Raw genomic sequence first — 5,536 nt, forward strand, 5'->3', positions numbered from 1 at the left:
ATATAAGACCTACCCTGAAAATAAGACCTAGTGTGTTTTTGGAAGCCCAAAAAAATATAAGACAGTGTCTTATTTTCGGGGAAACACGGTATATGTAGGCTTGTCATCTGAAGCTCCTATTTATTGCCCTGCACTGTGTAATATGTTTGGTGTTTTATAAATATTAATAATAATAATAATAATAATAATATTATTAATAGATGAGTAACAAAACTATGACATGACATGACTTACTGATTTACAAGTTCAGGGAGGATGATTCCAGATATAAATACTGTAAGAAGATTGCTATTCAATGATAAGAGCAGTACAGACAAAACATTGTAGATTTAAGTGCTTTTATTTTATTTGTGTCCAGTATTATCAATGCATATAAGAAAATGAGACAAATGATAAATTACCGCTAATGACCTTTAACTGTTAACACTAAACATGTCATACTAAATGGATAAACAAAAGGCAAACATTTCTGTCCTTCAACATTTGGAACTTTTTCAAACTGGGCTATTATGAATAATTTCTTCTGCAAACTGAAAGTTGTATTTTTCCCAAGTCCATGAGAATAGATTTAAATACACATTTAAAATCACGTAGAAGTGAAAATGTACATAAAGCCCCCATATATATTGTTGTCTCCAGAAATTATTAATTACTCTGAGGATATGGTGCTAAAACATCAACTATGCCTGCAACAGCCCTGCTTTTGTCATTTTGTTCCATCTTACAATTATTTTGTACTTGAGCTCTGGAGACAGTCGGCAGAGAGGACATATAACAATTGTATGACTCCTTATCGACTATCTAACAGTAACATAACGTATTGTAAGTAACCTAGTGTTTATCACAATAACTCTAACCTAATCTCTGCCTAACCCTATAATACTCCATTTTTGCACCGGTAACACTGCAGCCTAATTATCTTCCAAAGCAAAAGGGACTACTGAATGCCAAATATACCAAAAATAGATGTCTAGGGAGACCTAATATCTGCTGGCCTAAAAATAGAAACATATTTATTTTATATATTCAAATATAATTTGATCAGAATATAATCAGAGGTATTTATTAGCTTGGGTCCAAACCTAGGGCGCAATATGTGGTCATTATGGCTAACATCTAAAACCATATTAAATGGAAATGCCAATAAAATTAACGTGAATAAATATCTCCATGGTGTGTTAGTTTTAAAACATTTATTCAAAAGGGAAACGTAAAATCACATGGGCTCAGTCTAAAAATCTTTTCCCATTTTTACAGGTTAAAGTGTTTGTACTTTTGAGTTGTACTTAAATCTTTTATGCATTGTAAAGTTTAATATTTAATATCGCTTTAATATCAAACAGCACAAATTTGTTAAATGCTTTACATGACGACATAGCATTTACTGGGGTTACCCAAGTACAAAATGAGATTATTTTTCCAATCACAATATGGGCACAAAAAAAAATCTTGGTTTATATTTGAGTATATATTGTAAGTAGGTTTTTTTTTTACATATTTTTATTGATTATTTAAGGGAAATTAGTACAACATAGTTAACAACATATTAATTATACAGACATTTGCGGTATCACATTAATTACAAACAGTGAGAGCAATTGTTTAAGAGAATTTGCCAGGTATAGGGAATACAACAGAATATCATTATATTGGTATTTCATATTATAACTATTTAGTAAATGTAGACACATAGGGCCTGATTTATGAAAGCTCTCCGAAGCTGGAGAGAATACAGTTTCAGAAGTGAAGCTGGGTGATCCAGAAAACATGGAATGGATTTTTAAAAATCGTTTGCTATTTGCTAGCAAACATTTTGAGTCCTGTACCAGATCTATTCCAGGTTGGCTTGATCACCCAGCTTCACTGAAGAAAGTGTATTCTCTCCAGCCTTGGAGAGCTTTTATAAATCAGGGCCATAGTGTTTTGTGTATTGTCAAAAAAAGAAACGGCCTTATTTAAACAAAAATAGACCTACCATGCAGTCTGTTCAAAGGTGGAAAGGACTCTCCTCCTTGTGTCTATTGTGTTCAGACGAGCATACTGTCCTCCAGAAATACTTTACATTCAGGCATACCTACAACATATGGTATAGGTCATCCCCCTATACATTGAAGAGGATATTGCCCTCCATGCTCTGCAGAAATCTATCAATATCTCACTAGGGGTATAGTCTGGCAAATGTTTAGCCCATCTACACAGTCCAGTGTTCCTATTCTCATATTCTGAATTAGTTCTGTAGGTAGTATATATATATATATATATATATATATATATATATTTATATATATGTAGTATATCCAGTGAGTTGGCCCAGTTGGTGGGTGACGGGTTTTGATAGTAGCCAATACATAAGAATTTAATTGCAAATATGCAAAAGTTTGCAGCCCCAAAGAAGGATGCAATGCGGATATGGCAGACTGAGAAATAACCGTCTGGGTCAAACTATTTACTGCGGATTTAATCTTCATCGCCCATAACTCTCCCTGATCTCTCCCCCGGGGCTCCCGCAGTATCCACGGGAAATCTCCATTTCACCACCATAGAAGGAATAGGGAGGAGTGGCTATTTAATGAGAATTTGTTTCTTGTAAATTGTTTGATTAGTAATGTAAAGTACTTATGAAATTGGTAACATGCAATTATACATTTTAAAGTGAATGAAACGTTTTTTCACATGCACTAACAAGTACAGTCACAGTAAGTATAGTCATTAGAAAAAGAAAGCACACATTGTGTTAGGACACAACTCAAGGCTGCACACCAGCAAACTGCCAAAACTTTTATAAAGCTGCTGATCAATGAATCCAGTGCATTTGATAACAGTAGCTGCTATCTACCCTGCTATGTAGGTGGTAGGCTTGTACTCCATTGTCACACACTTGGTGCTCTGACTTCTTTTTTGATAAAAGGGTTACATAAATGTAAATAATGTAAATAAGTTGAAGGATGTAATATAAGAAAATGGTGACAGTCATTAGATAGCCCTAATAGAAGTGTTATGGTGGTAAAACCCATTGGGTGAATGTGAATGGAGAGCCCATTTAACTTTAGTAAATAGACAGAATGCAGTAGTGGGAGTTTGGTGTATAGTGTATAATGATCTACATGTACATTTGGGGTGAGGTCTCCAAATTGACCTGACTGTCTCCTGTACTCTGCAGAACCCAGCTGTCACATTGTCAGTTTGACAGGGCCCAGTCCTGCTCTGCACTCATTTATTGTTGTAGCCTCCATTGGAGCTCCGGCCATTTTCCCGGCTTGTTTTTCCATTTTTCTATCTTTTTACACAACTTTTTCCCTGCAGTCCTTTATTCTGGCCCAGGGATTTCCAGTGATTTTTAGAAAATCCATTTCTTCATTCGTTCTTTGGGATCAACAGGGGGTGGGCATCCTGCAGAATTGAATGGCACCAATATAGTTACATGTAAGTTATTCTCAGTCTTGGTGTACTGTGAGCCCAGCCTGCACAATGACACCTAGGCACAGATATTGCTAAGATATTAGCAAAATGATAAATATAGAGTATTGCTCGGCCTAAAGAGGATTGGCAATGGAGGACTGAGGAGGAGACATTGGACAAGTACTAAACATAAATAACACCATTTTCAGTTCACTCTATGTATTAAAGTGGCAAGCAGCACAGAAGATTGACACTTTTTTTTTTATCCCAAATGTCAGATTTAGAATTGTAGAGTCTATACAACACTGAAGGAGGGGTCCACAAAATGCCGGAGCAATGGTTAGTACTTCCATGGTCAAGGCAAACACTGATAATTCTTTTTTCTTCTTTAAGTGCAGTGAAGGGAAATCTTTACCCTCTTTCAGTTATTTATAATTACCCAATGTCTTTAAACATCATACATGTCATACTCATGTCTCTATACTTCCTTTTTATTGGCATTATATGTTATAGAAATCATAGCAACATCAGATCAGGACAGCAGACCGAATGGCCAGTTTGACAAATTTCCTAATTTGTGTTTTTGTGATTTTTTTTCACAGAACAAATTTTGATAGTCACCTGATTGTTAAATATAAAATTTTCTATTAAAGGTATTTCTGGAAAAACCATTTGTGTGTTTGTGTATGTATACATTTAAATGGTCAGATAAGTTTATATATGTTCTTATTTGACAATTTAAATTGAGACAATAACTAAGGGTGTCGCACAATTATCAAATAATAAGAGCATATAAATAAAGTATTTGTAGGATGTATTATTTCATTCATATTTAATGGTTTTCTTTTGTTGTGTGGGGAAACATATTTTGCACATTACTAACTTTACCCTTTTCCTTTCTAGTGGAACCACAAACTACCAGCTTTGCATTCTACATAGCTGCATACCGCAGGGAAAATGAGGGACTTTTGGGGGCAGATGTGTTTCCATTACACTACCATAATGCCCCTAAAAATCCTTATTGCTCTTGCAGTGTTCATCGGATTCTCTGGACCCATCAGAACGACATCAGGATGTAGCGAGGATGTTTTGGAAAGTTCTTAAACAACCACATTCACTTCCTTGCTTTATTTTTGGCCACACTTAAAATATAGAAGAGGTGATGTGCCAACATAGACAAACCCTTCTTTGCCAGCGAGGTTGAAGGACAGATGAGCGTGGGCTGTCTTAACTCTCTCATTTCCGTAACAGCATACAATGCATTTGTCTTCCTATTGCTAAATGCCTGACTGTAACAATGTTATAAGCAAAACAGAAGCAACCTTTTATTTTCTCTTAAACTTTATTTTTTACACAGTTGCATTTTTATGTTTATGAGTACTTACCAAAAATGCTATGCAGTGCAAAAAAATCATAAGTTATATGCAAACTATCACACCAAGAAAGTTTACATATGTTACTATATTCTATTGCTGTGTTTAAATTATTATTTAGCAAGCATTTTATTATGTTATCTGTAATTCTGTGGAGAATATATATTAAAATAAACAAACAATCATTGTCACATACACTTTGGCAGCTACATATACCTTTCAGTGTTAAGGTCTGGGAAAGTCTCAGTGAATATTGACTTTCACATCTCACAGAGACATCTGTTTTCTAGCTGCTAAATGTATAAGTCTGGATGCATTGACAGCACGGCCTCTAAAATAGGTGATCTAAAATTGTATATTTCCATATTGCACTTGGTTGCTTGACTTGCTTCAAACATTTTATTCATGAGGAGGAAGTGTATATGACAATTTTCATATGGCATTTATTCTTTTAGATAATAACAATTTAGTGGGCGTATTTGTGAATATGAATAAAGGGTTGGTTAGGTGGGCTCTTTATCAGCATAATTTATAGTGAATATTGCTTTTCTAAATTTTAGTGCTCGGACATCCCTCTCTCGGTAGTCTCATATCCTCCTTTGGCTTACATCTGTATGCTGATGACACTCGGATCTATCTGTCCCCCCCTGACCTGTCTCCCTCAGTCCTGGATAAGGTCTCATGCTGCCTATTAGCCATCTCATCATGGATGTCTGACCCATTGCTGAAACTCAACCTGGATAAAGGGGAACTCATCATCATCC

At 35.2% G+C, this 5,536-nt stretch overlaps 1 long non-coding RNA gene across 1 annotated transcript in view; it reads left to right on the forward strand.

Annotated features, from left to right (window-relative positions):
• LOC140335992 (uncharacterized) overlaps window positions 1-4,967 on the forward strand; it is a 10,059-nt gene extending 5,092 nt beyond the window's left edge. The window contains exon 2 of the long non-coding RNA XR_011921795.1: window positions 4,303-4,967. This is a non-coding gene — a long non-coding RNA (uncharacterized lncRNA). The remainder of the gene's footprint in view (window positions 1-4,302) is intronic.
• The last annotated feature ends 569 nt before the right edge of the window (window positions 4,968-5,536 follow it).

Source organism: Pyxicephalus adspersus, chromosome 7 (genome assembly GCF_032062135.1).
Source record: "Pyxicephalus adspersus chromosome 7, UCB_Pads_2.0, whole genome shotgun sequence".
Taxonomy (NCBI): domain Eukaryota; kingdom Metazoa; phylum Chordata; class Amphibia; order Anura; family Pyxicephalidae; genus Pyxicephalus; species Pyxicephalus adspersus.